The sequence below is a fragment of the Parambassis ranga genome, chromosome 13, assembly GCF_900634625.1.
Source record: "Parambassis ranga chromosome 13, fParRan2.1, whole genome shotgun sequence".
Classification (NCBI taxonomy): domain Eukaryota; kingdom Metazoa; phylum Chordata; class Actinopteri; family Ambassidae; genus Parambassis; species Parambassis ranga.
In genome coordinates this window covers 4,548,554-4,569,708 of record NC_041033.1, presented here as the reverse complement: position 1 = coordinate 4,569,708, position 21,155 = coordinate 4,548,554, and the positions used below count along the sequence as shown (strand labels likewise).

At 44.5% G+C, this 21,155-nt stretch overlaps 1 protein-coding gene across 3 annotated transcripts in view; it reads left to right on the top strand.

Annotated features, from left to right (window-relative positions):
• Positions 1–21,155, top strand: part of LOC114444285 (chloride channel protein 2-like) — a 135,299-nt gene that overhangs the window by 554 nt on the left and 113,590 nt on the right. The gene's annotated exons all lie outside the window — the stretch shown is intronic.

Below are 21,155 nucleotides of genomic sequence, written 5' to 3'. Positions count from 1 at the left end.
CAGGTCAAGTAGAAGTTGTCATATTTTGAGCGAAGTTTTGCTGCCGCCTTCTCACGTGAAAGTGGCCGAGGTTTGCGGTGTCGGAAGCCGCTGTGTGTACGGCTTATGTGTCCCGGAGTCCTTAATTGTCCCTTTGTACACTTGTGTGGTGACATAAGTGGACAAGGACACGTTGCTGAACTGTTAAACACACTGGATGTATTTGGCTGCTAGCTTCACAAAGTGTATAAGAGCACATGCATATGGTCATAACATCTGGGGGTTGCAGGCACGCCATGTGCAAAACTTCATTGTAAAACTTCAAGAAAAGCGAGTATAAAATTCTAAACACGTATTTTGATTTTATTTGCATACAAAAAATATCTATCTGTTAACATTCCTGCACATCCTCTTCCTTTAAAAGAAAAGTGCAGCATGCTGGTTTATATGCTTTCACAACACTCCCATATTGTTTTGCAAAGACATTTTCCAAGATTTACATGTTTCCAAATAAATACCCCAGATTTAAATTCATTTAAGTCCAGTCACTCCAGGGCATTCTTTAGGAATTACTCTTGTTTGTTTGTGAGAACATAATGTTGTCTTTACACCAACAGTACAGTAGTCATGAAGTGTAACTGTATGTGGCAGGGACTGTGGGCTGCACTGAGATCAGCCAGTACTAGTTGACAATACATCAATTCATTGTTGCTGCATCCATATACTGTGCTGTAAAATGAGCAGCATTAGCGGTGCAGGTGTTCAGTGCTGCGCTGACCTTAAACATGAACAGCGATCGTGTGTGGCGTTCATAAGTTAACCACAAGGTTGTCTTTAAAGCTGAGATTATACTGCTTAATGCTGTAAAGCAGGCACTTGTTGGAATTCAGAGAAGGTTTAGAGTTTGAGTCGTTGATATTCAACCATGTTCATACAGCAGGGGGCTCTCAAACTGTTACAAATCAGGGCCGGCAGATAAACACTTTATTATGGGATCTCCGTAAGGATTTGGTATGAGCTGCAGCTCAGGGAGAAATAGATGTTTACGTTCTCATACAGTACATTTCTAATCAGGTATATTGAGAAATGAATCAAAGACACTGCACTGTTGATTATTTTGTGGCCCTAAAAGGCCTCCTGTGGTCCCTGAATTGCACATTGAGGGGCACAGATTTGCAGCATGCCCCTCAGAATGATTAAGGGTGGGGTTTGGTTTGGACTCTGTGTGCAAGGTTCCTGACAAAACTTCTGTCAAGCCTAAAGAATCTGCTATTTGAAGAGACTGGTTTTATAGGCCAACTGGACCCATTCAGTGGCATCGAGGCTTTAAATTAAGAAAAGCCACAACTGTAACACTTCTTTGGGCCTCTGTTTCCTTTTCTTGAAAAAGTTTCTTTGTAAAGAACAACCCCCTTCAGACACACACACACAGTGTGCTCTCAGTGTGCTGTTAATCTGTGTGTTTTTGTGTTACACAACTTGCGACCCACTGATTCAGCGCTGGACACTCTGTCACCCTGGCTGGGTCTCGTGCTCGGTCCTCCGGCTCTTTGAAAGAGGGGAGGAAAAAAAAATCCATCCACACCAACTCTGTTAATCTCAGCTCACTCTGCTGTGCTTAGATGATTTGTTACAGAAGCAAAATTGTGAAAGCATCTAAATAGAGTCAAATAAAAATAGCTACAGTGAGAGAATAACCTCTTTTAACATAAATGAGTTCTCTCTGCCCCCCATCTCCTCACCGTGGGTTGTAGTAACATGGTGTCTTTGTGTGATATTGGCAGTGGTAGTGGTTGTGTGGGTTTTGTTGTGGGCAGTGGATGCTCAAAGAGGCCAGTGTAGCTTGGCTGTGAGAGCCGCTGAAAGGCTGGTTGTACAGAAACACTGGCAGGGCCAGGAGTACAGAGCTCTTGCAAAGTAAAACCAGCCTCAGCATATTGTCCGTCCACATGGGACATCTCCATCAGTTTGTATTCTGATAAAGTGGACTTTAGGTTATTTTGAAGCCAATGCTGGTATAAGCTGATGTTTTTTCCACCTGAGAACTTCCAGCCTTTCCTTTGGGAGAATCACCATGCTAAGATGGTTAATTGTAGTGACACCTAAAACAACAGCTGAAGTCTTCACTGGTCTGGATTGACTATATTTGCTGTGATGTTATCTTGGAGCTAGACCTACAGCCCCAAGCTGCTAATTGAATATGCGTAAACAGCAGATACAATCAGAAAGTAACCCAACCCGCCTCTACCCACACGTTTTCTTCTCTAGCAGATCATTTATCCACTGATCAAGATCATTAATCATTGAACTAATATGAAATGATCTGTTTTTCAAAAAGTTGTAATTGCATGTAAGTCCTCTGGATACAAACGCCAAAAAGACGTTTGTTTCATAATGTGTTCAGGTTAGCTGTTTATTAGGCGTTGTGCAATAACATAAAGTGGGACCTTACCAGAAGGCTAATATTTATAATGTTTTATTTGGCTATAAAAACCAATGTCGCATGTCGGTATTGCCCCACTTTAATTGTTAAACTGTGTGTCCATGTAATAATTAACTGGCACCAATGGGATGATGATGATGATGTGTCAGGCCAGTGACAAGAATTATTGGCACAGAAGACTTAATTATAATCTTTCAGCAAATCTTTACATTGAACATTGAACAAGGTTTCAGACCTGTGATGCTGTGATGTTTTGTTTGGCCTTACACCAAAGTTTTGTACCAGAAGTAAACAATCAAACAAATGACAAACCCAAATTACGCAAGAATGGAATGGATGTGAGGTCACAGTGACTTTTGCCCACCAAATTGTAACCACACTAATTGTACATTTCAATCTGATATGACAGAATAGGCCGGATAACAAAATGACCGACAATAACAATAACAGACATGGCTGCTGCTGGTGTGAAGAAGATATAAAATGAATTAAAGCAGAGAAATGTATGATCAGTTACTTTACAGCATCAGATTGTCTCCGTTTTACATCCATGATGTCATAGCCAAATAAGTTGGGCTAACCTAATTAGCTTGATTTAGTTTTGAGAACAATAACACTGATACAGCTATCTGAGTGGAACTCAGGCCTTAAATAGTATCTGTGTGTGCCAAGATGAAGTCTGTCATTAATCATTAATTAGCTATACTGAATTGCATGCTAAACCAAATGTTCTGTACCAGAAAGTTCGAGAGGATTACATCCAGGTGTACTCTGGGCAGCAGGTGAAGCACTGTACCCTGCAGTGCTCCAATGTTAATGCAGAATCACCAGCCTTAGCGTTATGTGTAATTTTAAGTTAATTAAAATAAGAGACTTGTCGCAAAAGAGAAATTTCAATTGAGACCAAAACCGTTTTGTGCATCAAGCCAACATGTTGTTCTGCTGTAATGTTTGCCATTTTAACATGGGAGTCTATGGGGGTTGACTGAATAGCCCTAGTGGTGTCTGCTTGGTGCAGCATTGTTCTGTCACTGCCATCCGCTCATAACATTACACCCCCATCATTCCTGTGAGTCCTGACATTTTATGTTCCTTCTCTTCACCCACTGCCAGGTGGACTATCAGTCCATACAGGCCTACCCCCTTTCGTCTGACTCGCTGTTACATGTGCTGTGTAATAGTGTGTCTAAGATAACACGGTCTGTCTAGAGGCTATGGTCAGCTTCTTGTAAGCCCATGTTGATGTGCTACTGTTGCTTGTCTCATGTGTGTGGAAGTATGTTCAGCAACTCAGATAAGAGTCGTAAGGAGAGAGAGATAAGGTGACCAGCAAATACTCAGAGGATAACCATGGATTTTAGTGACACTTAGAAGCTGTAAAACATCTTATGTTATGTTTTGAAATGCCTTTTAGCTATTGGTGGAAAAATGTGTCATCAGGGCTATATCATAGAAAATGAAGTTATGGAGTAGGTTTTTCTGACTACAGAATGTGTTAATATTCTTATCAGGACTTTTTGAACAAAACAACAAAGAAGTGAAACTTTAATTTGTGAGGGCATAGTGTGCTTGTTTGGGTGTGTGTGTTCATCTGTCTTGCTTTGTGACACAAGTCAATTTGTATTCCTGTGTTATTCTGTCTTGCAGTGGTAATAAGGATTTTCCAGCCACGTCCATTCAGTGCATTTGTAGTGGAAATTTCCCTTTACTCCATCTTTATTACACATTGTAGGTGAAGTCCTCTTTGATTTTTGTGAGACAGGTCAATAGCTCCTTGACCCCTGCTTTTGAGTGTGTGGAGAAAGAGCTGTTTGCATAACGTAGGCTGGCTGGAGCTGCAGATAAGCATTAAAAGCCCAACACGTTTTCTCTCTGTTACAAAAGAGCCTGCGCTTTTGTGTATTTTTTGATTTTTCTAAAATGACCACTCCACCTTTATTTACTTACTTTCTTCAGAGACAGCCTTGATGAATTTCCATCTGACGGCCAAACAAGCTGCTTAATGAGGACCTGTTCATAACAGCACTTCACAAGACAGATCAAATGTTGACCATCCCTTTAGGTCAAGGTGTTTGTGCGACTTGCTCTTTGTTCTAAGATACATTGATCAATCAGGCTGGGTCATGTTGATGATTAATCGCTAAGGGATGGATGGAGGAAACCAGACAATAAGCTGAATGGGTCAATAGAGTAACAGATGAGCAGTGTTGAGGGTTTTTTCCTAATTAGTGCCATTCATTTATTTCTACCCTCTCTTATGTCCTTAGCAAGTAAGGATTAAAGAATATATACAAAACAGAGTTAAAAGGGCAAGTTGGTGTTGGTTCAATGATAACTCTATAATGGAGTATAATAAATTAGCACAAGGTCAATACAATGCTCAAAGCAGAGAAAAAGGGGATAAAAAGGAGCCTGTTGGTTAGTGTCAAGTAAAACACTGCTGTGCATTCATTGTTTAAAATCACTACATAACATACCTCAGCCTTATCATCAGCAGTTAGGACATGTGAAGCACAGGTATTTATGCAACTTAGTTAAGTGGTAGGGGTGGAACGGTTCACTAATCCACGGTTCGGTTCGTATCACGGTTCTGAGGTCACAGTTTTCGGTTCGGTTTACATTGAGGTTTTTTCTACTTTTAACACTCTGGAAATAAAATACATCCTATTTATCCAACATTCACCATGAATGATGTCCGTGTTTTTATTTTATTTTTGCCATTGAAATATGCAATTTACATCCCGCTCTGTAAACCTTGACGGGACCTGCGGCAGCTTTGCCCACGATTGGACGCAGAGTGCTGTGGGTCTCTCTGCTCCGCCTGCAGCTGAACCTGCTGCCTGAAGCCACAGAGACTGACCGGCTGTGAGTGCGTTGAGGCGGGGGGAGGAGCTCACGGCTGCTGCTTGTCGAGGACAGTAGCCTGAATTAGAATTAGCCAGTTTATAAGTGCTTTCACGTCAGTCTTCAAATGTCACCAGAGAGAGTCACTAGTTGCTTTTGATTAAAAAAAGGAAAGCTGCAAAACTTAGCGAGAGAGACGCCAACTTGGCAAGACTCGTCTCCATGCTGTGGTAAAAATGCCTCCCTGTATTACATGATGCGCATGTCCAGAACCGAACAGAAAACGCGCCCTGAACCGAAACACGTGTACTGAACGGTTCGGATTTTTTTGCTGAACCGTCCCACCCCTATTAAGTGGGGTTAATCATAATTAAAGCTGCAAGCAGCATTGCGGGCCCTCGCGCACCTTGCGACCCGCGGGGTCAGCGCAGTCTTCTCTCCTATGCTCTTGTCTCCTATGCTCTCCTGTCCTATGCTCTCCTCCTCTCATTTCCACAGATATACAACAAACACGTGTTTACAACCAAACTTTCCTGCTACCAGTAGGTGGCGCTATGACCGTATCATCCTATTAGCATATATATCTGTTTAGACTCGGGTCCATAGCAGTACTGTAAGATTTTGTCCACATGGCATGAAGTATATGGGTAGTACTGCATAAAACACAGCGAGTTCCTTTGTAATGGCGAATGGTCAACTTTGAGGCCACTCCCCCACCACACGGTAATACTTTTGAAAGAGTTTTGGAATGTGTCTATTCCCTATGGTGTCCTGAGTGGACACAGTGAATTTCAGCTGAATTGCATGAAGTATGCGAGGCATGAAAAGTTTTATAGCAGGGTCAGAAAACGGTAAAAATTACAAAAAAAAGTCAAAATGGTGGACTTCCTGTTGGGTTTGGAGGGGGGGTCCAAGAGACTTTTTTGTGCGTCTTGGGGTGATACACATGTGTGCTAATTTTCATGAACCTGTGTCAAACTGGCCAGCGGGGCTACGCATTAGGGCAAAAAATACAGGGAGTTCCTTTGTAATGGCGAACGGTCAACTTTGAGGCCACGCCCCCACCACACCGTAAGACTTTTGTAAGAGTTTTGGAATGCGTCTATTCCCTGTGGTGTCCTGAGTGGACACAGTGAATTTCAGCTCAATTGCATGAAGTATGTGAGGCGTGAAAAGTTTTGAAGCAGGGTCAAAAATAGGCAAAAAATGGCCACAAAAGTCAAAATGGCGGACTTCCTGTTGGGTTTGGAGGGGGGGTCCAAGAGACTTTTTTGTGCGTCTTGGGCTGATACACATGTGTGCTAATTCTCATGATCCTGTGTCAAACTGGCCAGCGGGGCTACGCATTAGGGCAATAAATACAGTGAGTTCCTTTGTAATGGCGAATGGTCAACTTTGAGGCCACGCCCCCGCCACACCGTCAGACTTTTGTAAGAGTTTTGGAATGCGTCTATTCCCTATGGTGTCCTGAGTGGACACAGTGAGTTTTAGCTCATTTGGATGAAGTATGCGAGGCGTGAAAAGTTTTGTAGGAGGGTCACAAATCGCCAAAAATTAACAGAAATTTCAAAATTGCGGACTTCCTGTTGGGTTTGGAGGGGGGGTCCAAGAGACTTTTTTGTGCATCTTGGGGTGATACACATGTGTACCAATTTTCATGACCCTACTCAAAACAGGCCAGGGGGGCAGGCAGAAAAACCTATGAAAACACAACATTTTGTGTAGCCAGTAGGTGGCGCTCTGTCAAAGCCTCAATATTGTTGTATAGATGTGTTTAGGGTCAGACTCTGATCATACATGTGACATTTCGTACAGATCGGACAGAAAACGAAGAAGTTATAGAGACTTTCTGTGTCCTCAGAAATGGTCAAACTTTGAGGCCACGCCCCGGCCACACCGTAAGACTTTTGTAAGAGTTTTGGAATGCGTCTATTCCCTATGGTGTCCTGAGTGGACACGGCGAATTTCAGCTCAATCCGTTGAAGTATGCGAGGCGTGAAAAGTTTGGCAGCAGGGTCACACATCGCCAAAAATGGCCACAAACCTTCAAATGGCGGACTTCCTGTTGGGTTTGGAGGGGGGGTCCAAGAGACTTTTTTGTGCGTCTTGAGGTGATACATATGCGTGCCAATTTTCATAATCCTGTGTCAAACCGGCCAGAGGGGCTACGCGTTGGGGGCGCTATAGAGCCATTTTTATATGTGCATTTCAAAAGTCAGCAAATTTCAAAATTTTTCGGGCGAATGAATTTTTCTACCAAGTTTGGTGAGTTTTTGGGCATGTTAAGGCCCCCAAAAATGCGATCTAAGGGGGGGAAGGAAGAAAAAAAAAAATTAAAGCTGCAAGCAGCATTGCGGGCCCTCGCGCACCTTGCGATCCGCGGGGCTATTGCTGTCTTCTCTCCTATGCTCTCGTCTCCTATACTCTCCTGTGCTATGCCCTCCTCTCCTCTCATTTGCAGAGATGTACAACAAACACATGTTTACAACCACACTTTCCTGCTACCAGTAGGTGGCGCTATGACCGTATCATCCTATTAGCATATATATGTGTTCAGACTCGGGTCCATGGCAGTACTGTAAGATTTTGGCCACATTGCATGAAGTATATGGGTAGTACTGCATAAAACACAGCGAGTTCCTTTGTAATGGCGAACGGTCAACTTTGAGGCCACTCCCCCGCCACACGGTAATACTTTTGAAAGAGTTTTGGAATGCGTCTATTCCCTATGGTGTCCTGAGTGGACACAGTGAATTTCAGCTGAATTGCATGAAGTTTGTGATGCGTGAAAAGTTTTGAAGCAGGGTCACAAATAGGCAAAAAATGGCCACAAAAGTGAAAATGGCGGACTTCCTGTTGGGTTTGGAGGGGGGGTCCAAGAGACTTTTTTGTGCGTCTTGGGGTGATACACATGTGTGCCAATTTTCATGATCCTGTGTCAAACTGGCCAGCGGGGCTACGCGTTAGGGCAATAAATACAGGGAGTTCATTTGTAATGGCGAATGGTCAACTTTGAGGCCACACCCCCACCACACCGTAATACTTTTGTAAGAGTTTTGGAATGCGTCTATTCTGTATCGTGTCCTGAGTGGACACAGTGATTTTCAGCTTGATTGGATGAAGTATGCGAGGCGTGAAAAGTTTTGTAGCAGGGTCACAAATCGCCACAAATTAACAGACATTTCAAAATGGCGGACTTCCTGTTGGGTTTGGAGGGGGGGTCCAAGAGACTTTTTTGTGCATCTTGGGGTGATAAACATGTGTGCCAATTTTCGTGACCCTACTCAAAACAGGCCACAGGGGCAGGCAGAAAAACCTATGAAAACACAACATTTTGTGTAGCCAGTAGGTGGCGCTCTGTCAAAGCCTCAATATTGTTGTATAGATGTGTTTAGGGTCAGACTCTGATGATACATGTGACATTTCGTACAGATCAGACAGAAAACGAAGAAGTTATAGAGACTTTCTGTGTCCTCAGAAATGGTCAAACTTTGAGGCCACGCCCCGGCCACACCGTCAGACTTTTGTAAGAGTTTTGGAATGCGTCTATTCCCTATGGTGTCCTGAGTGGACACGGCGAATTTCAGCTCAATCCGATGACGTATGCGAGGCGTGAAAAGTTTGGCAGCAGGGTCACACATCGCCAAAAATGGCCACAAACCTTCAAATGGCGGACTTCCTGTTGGGTTTGGAGGGGGGGTCCAAGAGACTTTTTTGTGCGTCTTGAGGTGATACATATATGTGCCAATTTTCATAATCCTGTGTCAAACCGGCCAGAGGGGCTACGCGTTGGGGGCGCTATAGAGCCATTTTTATATGTGCATTTCAAAAGTCAGCAAATTTCAAAATTTTTTGGGCGAATGAATTTTTCTACCAAGTTTGGTGAGTTTTTGGGCATGTTAAGGCCCCCAAAAATGCGATCTAAGGGGGGGAAAGAAAAAAAAAAAAAATTAAAGCTGCAAGCAGCATTGCGGGCCCTCGCGCACCTTGCGATCCGCGGGGGCTATCGCTGTCTTCTCTGCTATGCTCTTGTCTCCCATACTCTCCTGTGCTATGCTCTCCTCTACTGTCATTTGCAGAGGTGTACAACAAACACATATTTACAACCAATCTTTCCTGTTAGCAGTAGGTGGCGCTATGACCGTATCATCCTATTAGTATATATAACTGTTCAGACTCGGGTCCATAGCAGTAGTGTAAGATTTTGGCCACATTGCATAAAGTATATGGGTGGTAATGCATAAAACACAGCGAGTTCCTTTGTAATGGCGAATGGTCAACTTTGAGGCAAATCCCCCGCCACACAGTAATACTTTTGAAAGAGTTTTGGAATGCGTCTGTTCCCTATGGTGTCCTAAGTGGACACAGTGAATTTCAGCTCAATTGCATGAAGTATGTGAGGATTGAAAAGTTTTGAAGCAGGGTCACAAATAGGCAAAAAATGGCCACAAAAGTCAAAATGGCGGACTTCCTGTTGGGTTTGGAGGGGGGGTCCAAGAGACTTTTTTGTGCGTCTTGGGGTGATACACATGTGTGCTAATTTTCATGATCCTGTGTCAAACTGGCCAGCGGGGCTACGCGTTAGGGCAAAAAATACAGGGAGTTCCTTTGTAATGGCAAATGGTCAACTTTGAGGCCACGCCCCCACCACACCGTCAGACTTTTGTAAGAGTTTTGGAATGCGTCTATTCCCTAAGGTGTCCTGAGTTGACACAGTGAGTTTTAGCTCAATTGGATGAAGTATGCGAGGCGTGAAAAGTTTTGTAGCAGGGTCACAAATCGCCAAAAATTAACAGACATTTCAAAATGGCGGACTTCCTGTTGGGTTTGGAGGGGGGGTCCAAGAGACTTTTTTGTGCGTCTTGGGGTGATAAACATGTGTGCCAATTTTCGTGACCCTACTCAAAACAGGCCACAGGGGCAGGCAGAAAAACCTATGAAAACACAACATTTTGTGTAGCCAGTAGGTGGCGCTCTGTCAAAGCCTCAATATTGTTGTATAGATGTGTTTAGGGTCAGACTCTGATCATACATGTGACATTTCGTACAGATCGGACAGAAAACGAAGAAGTTATAGAGACTTTCTGTGTCCTCAGAAATGGTCAAACTTTGAGGCCACGCCCCGGCCACACCGTCAGACTTTTGTAAGAGTTTTGGAATGCGTCTATTCCCTATGGTGTCCTGAGTGGACACGGCGAATTTCAGCTCAATCCGATGACGTATGCGAGGCGTGAAAAGTTTGGCAGCAGGGTCACACATCGCCAAAAATGGCCACAAACCTTCAAATGGCGGACTTCCTGTTGGGTTTGGAGGGGGGGTCTAAGAGACTTTTTTGTGCGTCTTGAGGTGATACATATGTGTGCCAATTTTCATAATCCTGTGTCAAACCGGCCAGAGGGGCTACGCGTTGGGGGCGCTATAGAGCCATTTTTATATGTGCATTTCAAAAGTCAGCAAATTTCAAAATTTTTCGGGCTAATGAATTTTTCTACCAAGTTTGGTGAGTTTTTGGGCATGTTAAGGCCCCCAAAAATGCGATCTTAGGGGGGGAAGGAAAAAAAAAAATGAATTAAAGCTGCAAGCAGCATTGCGGGCCCTCGCGCACCTTGCGATCCGCGGGGTCATCGCAGTCTTCTCTCCTATGCTCTCGTCTCCTATACTCTCCTGTCCTATTCTCTCCTCCTCTCATTTCCACAGATATACAACGAACACGTTTACAACCAAACTTTCCTGCTACCAGTAGGTGGCGCTATGACCATATCATCCTATTAGCATATATATCTGTTCAGACTCGGGTCCATAGCAGTACTGTAAGATTTTGTACACATTGCATAAAGTATATGGGTAGTACTGCATAAAACACAGCGAGTTCCTTTGTAATGGCGAATGGTCAACTTTGAGGCCACTCCCCTGCCACACGGTAATACTTTTGAAAGAGTTTTGGAATGCGTCTATTCCCTATGGTGTCCTGAGTGGACACAGTGAATTTCAGCTCAATTGCATGAAGTATGTGAGGCGTGAAAAGTTTTGAAGCAGGGTCACAAATAGGCACAAAATGGCCACAAAAGTCAAAATGGCAGACTTCCTGTTGGGTTTGGAGGGGGGGTCCAAGAGACTTTTTTGTGCGTCTTGGGGTGATACACATGTGTGCTAATTCTCATGATCCTGTGTCAAACTGGCCAGCGGGGCTACGCATTAGGGCAATAAATACAGTGAGTTCCTTTGTAATGGCGAATGGTCAACTTTGAGGCCACGCCCCCGCCACACCGTCAGACTTTTGTAAGAGTTTTGGAATGCGTCTATTCCCTATGGTGTCCTGAGTGGACACAGTGAGTTTTAGGTCATTTGGATGAAGTATGCGAGGCGTGAAAAGTTTTGTAGGAGGGTCACAAATCGCCAAAAATTAACAGAAATTTCAAAATGGCGGAGTTCCTGTTGGGTTTGGAGGGGGGGTCCAAGAGACTTTTTTGTGCGTCTTGGGGTGATACACATCTGTGCTAATTTTCATGATCCTGTGTGAAACTGGCCAGCGGGGCTACGCGTTAGGGCAAAAAATACAGGGAGTTCCTTTGTAATGGCGAATGGTCAACTTTGAGGCCACGCCCCCACCACACTGTAAGACTTTTGTAAGAGTTTTGGAATGCGTCTATTCCCTATGGTGTCCTGAGTGGACACAGTGAGTTTTAGCTCAATTGCATGAAGTATGTGAGGCGTGAAAAGTTTTGAAGCAGGGTCAAAAATAGGCAAAAAATGGCCACAAAAGTCAAAATGGCGGACTTCCTGTTGGGTTTGGAGGCGGGGTCCAAGAGACTTTTTTGTGCGTCTTGGGGTGATACACATGTGTGCTAATTTTCATGAACCTGTGTCAAACTGGCCAGCGGGGCTACACATTAGGGCAAAAAATACAGGGAGTTCCTTTGTAATGGCGAATGGTCAACTTTGAGGCCACGCCCCCACCACACCGTAAGACTTTTGTAAGAGTTTTGGAATGCGTCTATTCCCTGTGGTGTCCTGAGTGGACACAGTGAATTTCAGCTCAATTGCATGAAGTATGTGAGGCGTGAAAAGTTTTGAAGCAGGGTCAAAAATAGGCAAAAAATGGCCACAAAAGTCAAAATGGCGGACTTCCTGTTGGGTTTGGAGGGGGGGTCCAAGAGACTTTTTTGTGCGTCTTGGGGTGATACACATGTGTGCTAATTTTCATGAACCTGTGTCAAACTGGCCAGCGGGGCTACACATTAGGGCAAAAAATACAGGGAGTTCCTTTGTAATGGCGAACGGTCAACTTTGAGGCCACTCCCCTGCCACACGGTAATACTTTTGAAAGAGTTTTGGAATGCATCTATTCCCTATGGTGTCCTGAGTAGACACAGTGAATTTCAGCTCAATTGCATGAAGTATGTGAGGCGTGAAAAGTTTTGAAGCAGGGTCAAAAATAGGCAAAAAATTGCCACAAAAGTCAAAATGGCGGACTTCCTGTTGGGTTTGGAGGCGGGGTCCAAGAGACTTTTTTGTGCGTCTTGGGGTGATACACATGTGTGCTAATTTTCATGAACTTGTGTCAAACTGGCCAGCGGGGCTACGCATTAGGGCAATAAATACAGTGAGTTCCTTTGTAATGGCGAATGGTCAAGTTTGAGGCCACGCCCCCGCCACACCGTCAGACTTTTGTAAGAGTTTTTGAATGCGTCTATTCCCTATGGTGTCCTGAGTGGACACAGTGAGTTTTAGCTCATTTGGAGGAAGTATGCGAGGCGTGAAAAGTTTTGTAGGAGGGTCACAAATCGCCAAAAATTAACAGAAATTTCAAAATTGCGGACTTCCTGTTGGGTTTGGAGGGGGGGTCCAAGAGACTTTTTTGTGCATCTTGGGGTGATACACATGTGTACCAATTTTCATGACCCTACTCAAAACAGGCCAGGGGGGCAGGCAGAAAAACCTATGAAAACACAACATTTTGTGTAGCCAGTAGGTGGCGCTCTGTCAAAGCCTCAATATTGTTGTATAGATGTGTTTAGGGTCAGACTCTGATCATACATGTGACATTTCGTACAGATCGGACAGAAAACGAAGAAGTTATAGAGACTTTCTGTGTCCTCAGAAATGGTCAAACTTTGAGGCCACGCCCCGGCCACACCGTAAGACTTTTGTAAGAGTTTTGGAATGCGTCTATTCCCTATGGTGTCCTGAGTGGACACGGCGAATTTCAGCTCAATCCGTTGAAGTATGCGAGGCGTGAAAAGTTTGGCAGCAGGGTCACACATCGCCAAAAATGGCCACAAACCTTCAAATGGCGGACTTCCTGTTGGGTTTGGAGGGGGGGTCCAAGAGACTTTTTTGTGCGTCTTGAGGTGATACATATGTGTGCCAATTTTCATAATCCTGTGTCAAACCGGCCAGAGGGGCTACGCGTTGGGGGCGCTATAGAGCCATTTTTATATGTGCATTTCAAAAGTCAGCAAATTTCAAAATTTTTCGGGCGAATGAATTTTTCTACCAAGTTTGGTGAGTTTTTGGGCATGTTAAGGCCTCCAAAAATGCGATCTCGGAGGGGGAAAAAAAAAAAAAAAAAAAAAAAAAAAAAAAAAAAAAAAAAAATTAAAGCTGCAAGCAGCATTGCGGGCCCTCGCGCACCTTGCGATCCGCGGGGTCATCGCAGTCTTCTCTCCTATGCTCTCGTCTCCTATACTCTCCTGTGCTATTCTCTCCTCCTCTCATTTCCACAGATATACAACAAACACATGTTTACAACCAAACTTTCCTGCTACCAGTAGGTGGCGCTATGACCGTATCATCCTATTAGCATATATATCTGTTTAGACTCGGCTCCATGGCAGTACTGTAAGACTTTGTCCACACTGCATAAAGTATATGGGTAGTACTGCATAAAACACAGCGAGTTCCTTTGTAATGGCGAATGGTCAACTTTGAGGCCACTCCCCCACCACACGGTAATACTTTTGAAAGAGTTTTGGAATGCGTCTATTCCCTATGGTGTCCTGAGTGGACACAGTGAATTTCAGCTGAATTGCATGAAGTATGCGAGGCATGAAAAGTTTTATAGCAGGGTCAGAAAACGGTAAAAATTACAAAAAAAAAGTCAAAATGGTGGACTTCCTGTTGGGTTTGGAGGGGGGGTCCAAGAGACTTTTTTGTGCGTCTTGGGGTGATACACATGTGTGCTAATTCTCATGATCCTGTGTCAAACTGGCCAGCGGGGCTACGCATTAGGGCAATAAATACAGTGAGTTCCTTTGTAATGGCGAATGGTCAACTTTGAGGCCACGCCCCCGCCACACCGTCAGACTTTTGTAAGAGTTTTTGAATGCGTCTATTCCCTATGGTGTCCTGAGTGGACACAGTGAGTTTTAGATTATTTGGATGAAGTATGCGAGGCATGAAAAGTTTTGTAGGAGGGTCACAAATCGCCAAAAATTAACAGAAATGTCAAAATTGCGGACTTCCTGTTGGGTTTGGAGGGGGGGTCCAAGAGACTTTTTTGTGCATCTTGGGGTGATACACATGTGTACCAATTTTCATGCCCCTACTCAAAACAGGCCAGGGGGGCAGGCAGAAAAACCTATGAAAACACAACATTTTGTGTAGCCAGTAGGTGGCGCTCTGTCAAAGCCTCAATATTGTTGTATAGATGTGTTTAGGGTCAGACTCTGATCATACATGTGACATTTCGTACAGATCGGACAGAAAACGAAGAAGTTATAGAGACTTTCTGTGTCCTCAGAAATGGTCAAACTTTGAGGCCACGCCCCGGCCACACCGTCAGACTTTTGTAAGAGTTTTGGAATGCGTCTATTCCCTATGGTGTCCTGAGTGGACACGGCGAATTTCAGCTCAATCCGTTGAAGTATGCGAGGCGTGAAAAGTTTGGCAGCAGGGTCACACATTGCCAAAAATGGCCACAAACCTTCACATGGCGGACTTCCTGTTGGGTTTGGAGGGGGGGTCCAAGAGACTTTTTTGTGCGTCTTGAGGTGATACATATGTGTGCCAATTTTCATAATCCTGTGTCAAACCGGCCAGAGGGGCTACGCGTTGGGGGCGCTATAGAGCCATTTTTATATGTGCATTTCAAAAGTCAGCAAATTTCAAAATTTTTCGGGCGAATGAATTTTTCTACCAAGTTTGGTGAGTTTTTGGGCATGTTAAGGCCTCCAAAAATGCGATCTCGGAGGGGGAAAAAAAAAAAAAAAAAAAAAAAAAAAAAAAAAAAAAAAAATAATAATCCTAAGGGTTTCAATAGGGCTCTTGCACCATTCGGTGCTCGGGCCCTAATAATAATCCTAAGGGTTTCAATAGGGCTCTTGCACCATTCGGTGCTCGGGCCCTAAAAATAATAATCCTAAGGGTTTCAATAGGGCTCTTGCACCATTCGGTGCTCGGGCCCTAATAATAATCCTAAGGGTTTCAATAGGGCTCTTGCACCATTCGGTGCTCGGGCCCTAATAATAATCCTAAGGGTTTCAATAGGGCTCTTGCACCATTCGGTGCTCGGGCCCTAATTAAAGCTGCAAGCAGCATTGCGGGCCCTCGCGCACCTTGCGATCCGCGGGGTCATCGCAGTCTTCTCTCCTATGCCCTCGTCTCCTATACTCTCCTGTGCTATGCTCTCCTCCTCTCATTTCCACAGATATACAACAAACACATGTTTACAACCAAACTTTCCTGCTACCAGTAGGTGGCGCTATGACCGTATCATCCTATTAGCATATATATCTGTTCAGACTCGGGTCCATAGCAGTAGTGTAAGATTTTGTCCACATTGCATGATGTATATGGGTAGTACTGCATAAAACACAGCGAGTTCCTTTGTACTTGCGAATTGTCAACTTTGAGGCCACACCCCCGCCGCACGGTAATACTTTTGAAAGAGTGTTGGAATGCGTCTATTCCCTATGGTGTCCTGAGTGGACACAGTGAATTTCAGCTCAATTGCATGAAGTATGTGAGGCGTGAAAAGTTTTGAAGCAGGGTCACAAATAGGCAAAAAATGGCCACAAAAGTCAAAATGGCGGACTTCCTGTTGGGTTTGGAGGGGGGGTCTAAGAGACTTTTTTGTGCGTCTTGGGGTGATACACATGTGTGCTAATTCTCATGATCCTGTGTCAAACTGGCCAGAGGGGCTACGCATTAGGGCAATCATTACAGTGAGTTCCTTTGTAATGGCGAATGGTCAACTTTGAGGCCACGCCCCCGCCACACCGTCAGACTTTTGTAAGAGTTTTTGAATGCGTCTATTCCCTATGGTGTCCTGAGTGGACACAGTGAGTTTTAGCTCATTTGGATGAAGTATGCGAGGCGTGAAAAGTTTTGTAGGAGGGTCACAAATCGCCAAAAATTAACAGAAATTTCAAAATTGCGGACTTCCTGTTGGGTTTGGAGGGGGGGTCCAAGAGACTTTGTTGTGCATCTTGGGGTGATACACATGTGTACCAATTTTCATGACCCTACTCAAAACAGGCCAGGGGGGCAGGCAGAAAAACCTATGAAAACACAACATTTTGTGTAGCCAGTAGGTGGCGCTCTGTCAAAGCCTCAATATTGTTGTATAGATGTGTTTAGGGTCAGACTCTGATCATACATGTGACATTTGGTACAGATGGGACAGAAAACAAAGAAGTTATAGCGACTTCCTGTGTCCTCTGAAATGGTCAAACTTTGAGGCCACGCCCCGGCCACACCGTCAGACTTTTGTAAGAGTTTTGGAATGCGTCTATTCCCTATGGTGTCCTGAGTGGACACAGTGAATTTCAGCTCAATTCTATGAAGTATGCGAGGCGTGAAAAGTTTGGCAGCAGGGTCACACATCGCCAAAAATGGCCACAAACCTTCAAATAGCGGACTTCCTGTTGGGTTTGGAGGGGGGGTCCAAGAGACTTTTTTGTGCGTCTTGAGGTGATACATATGTGTGCTAATTTTCATAATCCTGTGTCAAACTGGCCAGAGGGGCTACACGTTGGGGGCGCTATAGAGTCATTTTCCTATGTGCGTTTCAAACGTCAGCAAATTTCAAAATTTTTCGGGCGAATGAATTTTTCTACCAACTTTGGTGAGTTTTTGGACATGTTAAGGCCCCCAAAAATGCGATCTAAGGGGGGGAAAGAAAAAAAAAAATAATAATCCTAAGGGTTTCAATAGGGCTCTTGCACCATTCGGTGCTCGGGCCCTAATTAAAGCTGCAAGCAGCATTGCGGGCCCTCGCGCACCTTGCGATCCGCGGGGTCATCGCAGTCTTCTCTCCTATGCTCTCGTCTCCTATACTCTCCTGTGCTATTCTCTCCTCCTCTCATTTCCACAGATATACAACAAACACATGTTTACAACCAAACTTTCCTGCTACCAGTAGGTGGCGCTATGACCGTATCATCCTATTAGCATATATATCTGTTCAGACTCGGGTCCATAGCAGTAGTGTAAGATTTTGTCCACATTGCATGAAGTATATGGGTAGTACTACATAGAATAGAGCAAGTTCCTTTGTAATGGCGAATGGTCAAATTTGAGGCCACGCCCCCACCTCACGGTAATACTTTTGAAAGAGTTTTGGAATGCGTCTATTCCCTATGGTGTCCTGAGTGGACACAGTGAATTTCAGCTCAATTGCATGAAGTATGTGAGGCGTGAAAAGTTTTGAAGCAGGGTCAAAAATAGGCAAACAATTGACACAAAAGTCAAAATGGCGGACTTCCTGTTGGGTTTGGAGGCGGGGTCCAAGAGACTTTTTTGTGCGTCTTGGGGTGATACACATGTGTGCTAATTTTCATGAACCTGTGTCAAACTGGCCAGCGGGGCTACAGATTAGGGCAAAAAATACAGGGAGTTCCTTTGTAATGGCGAATGGTCAACTTTGAGGCCACGCCCCCACCACACCGTAAGACTTTTGTAAGAGTGTTGGAATGCGTCTATTCCCTGTGGTGTCCTGAGTGGACATAGTGAATTTCAGCTCAATTGCATGAAGTATGTGAGGCGTGAAAAGTTTTGAAGCAGGGTCACAAATAGGCAAAAAATGGCCACAAAAGTCAAAATGGTGGACTTCCTGTTGGGTTTGGAGGGGGGGTCCAAGAGACTTTTTTGTGCGTCTTGGGGTGATACACATGTGTGCTAATTCTCATGATCCTGTGTCAAACTGGCCAGCGGGGCTACGCATTAGGGCAATAAATACAGTGAGTTCCTTTGTAATGGCGAATGGTCAACTTTGAGGCCACGCCCCCGCCACACCGTCAGACTTTTGTAAGAGTTTTTGAATGCGTCTATTCCCTATGGTGTCCTGAGTGGACACAGTGAGTTTTAGCTCATTTGGATGAAGTATGCGAGGTGTGAAAAGTTTTGTAGGAGGGTCACAAATCGCCAAAAATTAACAGAAATTTCAAAATTGCGGACTTCCTGTTGGGTTTGGAGGGGGGGTCCAAGAGACTTTTTTGTGCATCTTGGGGTGATACACATGTGTACCAATTTTCATGACCCTACTCTAAAATGGGCACAGGGGCAGGCAGAAAAACCTATGAAAACACAACATTTTGTGTAGCCAGTAGGTGGCGCTCTGTCAAAGCCTCAATATTGTTGTATAGATGTGTTTAGGGTCAGACTCTGATCATACATGTGACATTTCGTACAGATCGGACAAAAAACGAAGAAGTTATAGAGACTTTCTGTGTCCTCAGAAATGGTCAAACTTTGAGGCCACGCCCCGGCCACACCGTCAGACTTTTGTAAGAGTTTTGGAATGCGTCTATTCCCTATGGTGTCCTGAGTGGACACGGCGAATTTCAGCTCAATCCGTTGAAGTATGCGAGGCGTGAAAAGTTTGGCAGCAGGGTCACACGTCGCCAAAAATGGCCACAAACCTTCAAATGGCGGACTTCCTGTTGGGTTTGGAGGGGGGGTCCAAGAGACTTTTTTGTGCGTCTTGAGGTGATACATATGTGTGCCAATTTTCATAATCCTGTGTCAAACCGGCCAGAGGGGCTACGCGTTGGGGGCGCTATAGAGCCATTTTTATATGTGCATTTCAAAAGTCAGCAAATTTCAAAATTTTTCGGGCGAATGAATTTTTCTACCAAGTTTGGTGAGTTTTTGGGCATGTTAAGGCCTCCAAAAATGCGATCTCGGAGGGGGGAAAAAAAAAAAAAAAAAAAAAAAATTAAAGCTGCAAGCAGCATTGCGGGCCCTCGCGCACCTTGCGATCCGCGGGGTCATCGCAGTCTTCTCTCCTATGCTCTTGTCTCCTATACTCTCCTGTCCTATGCTCTCCTCTTATTTCCACAGAGATACAACGAACACATGTTTACAACCAAACTTTCCTGCTACCAGTAGGTGGCGCTATGACCGTATCATCCTATTAGCATATATATCTGTTCAGACTCGGGTCCATAGCAGTACTGTAAGATTTTGTCCACATTGCATAAAGTATATGGGTAGTACTGCATAAAACACAGCGAGTTCCTTTGTAATGGCGAACGGTCAACTTTGAGGCCACTCCCCCGCCACACGGTAATACTTTTGAAAGAGTTTTGGAATGCATCTATTCCCTATGGTGTCCTGAGTAGACACAGTGAATTTCAGCTCAATTGCATGAAGTATGTGAGGCGTGAAAAGTTTTGAAGCAGGGTCAAAAATAGGCAAACAATTGCCACAAAAGTCAAATTGGCGGACTTCCTGTTGGGTTTGGAGGCGGGGTCCAAGAGACTTTTTTGTGCGTCTTGGGGTGATACACATGTGTGCTAATTTTCATGAACCTGTGTCAAACTGGCCAGCGGGGCTACACATTAGGGCAAAAAATACAGGGAGTTCCTTTGTAATGGCGAATGGTCAACTTTGAGGCCACACCCCCACCACACCGTAAGACTTTTGTAAGAGTTTTGGAATGCGTCTATTCCCTGTGGTGTCCTGAGTGGACACAGTGAATTTCAGCTCAATTGCATGAAGTATGTGAGGCGTGAAAAGTTTTGAAGCAGGGTCACAAATAGGCAAAAAATGGCCACAAAAGTCAAAATGGTGGACTTCCTGTTGGGTTTGGAGGGGGGGTCCAAGAGACTTTTTTGTGCGTCTTGGGGTGATACACATGTGTGCTAATTGTCATGATCCTGTGTCAAACTGGCCAGCGGGGCTACGCATTAGGGCAATAAATACAGTGAGTTCCTTTGTAATGGCGAATGGTCAACTTTGAGGCCACGCCCCGGCCACACCGTCAGACTTTTGTAAGAGTTTTGGAATGCGTCTATTCCCTATGGTGTCCTGAGTGGACACGGCGAATTTCAGCTCAATCCGTTGAAGTATGCGAGGCGTGAAAAGTTTGGCAGCAGGGTCACACATCGCCAAAAATGGCCACAAACCTTCAAATGGCGGACTTCCTGTTGGGTTTGGAGGGGGGGTCCAAGAGACTTTTTTGTGCGTCTTGAGGTGATACATATGTGTGCCAATTTTCATAATCCTGTGTCAAACCGGCCAGAGGGGCTACGTGTTGGGGGCGCTATAGAGCCATTTTTATATGTGCATTTCAAAAGTCAGCAAATTTCAAAATTTTTCGGGCGAATGAATTTTTCTACCAAGTTTGGTGAGTTTTTGGGCATGTTAAGGCCTCCAAAAATGCGATCTCGGAGGGGGAAAAAAAAAAAAAAAAAAAAAAATAATAATCCTAAGGGTTTCAATAGGGCTCTTGCACCATTCGGTGCTCGGGTCCTAAAAAAAAAATTAAAGCTGCAAGCAGCATTGCGGGCCCTCGCGCACCTTGCGATCCGCAGGGTCATCGCAGTCTTCTCTCCTATGCTCTCGTCTCCTATACTGTCCTGTCCTATGCTCTACTCCTCTCATTTCCACAGATATACAACAAACACATGTTTACAACCAAACTTTCCTGCTACCAGTAGGTGGC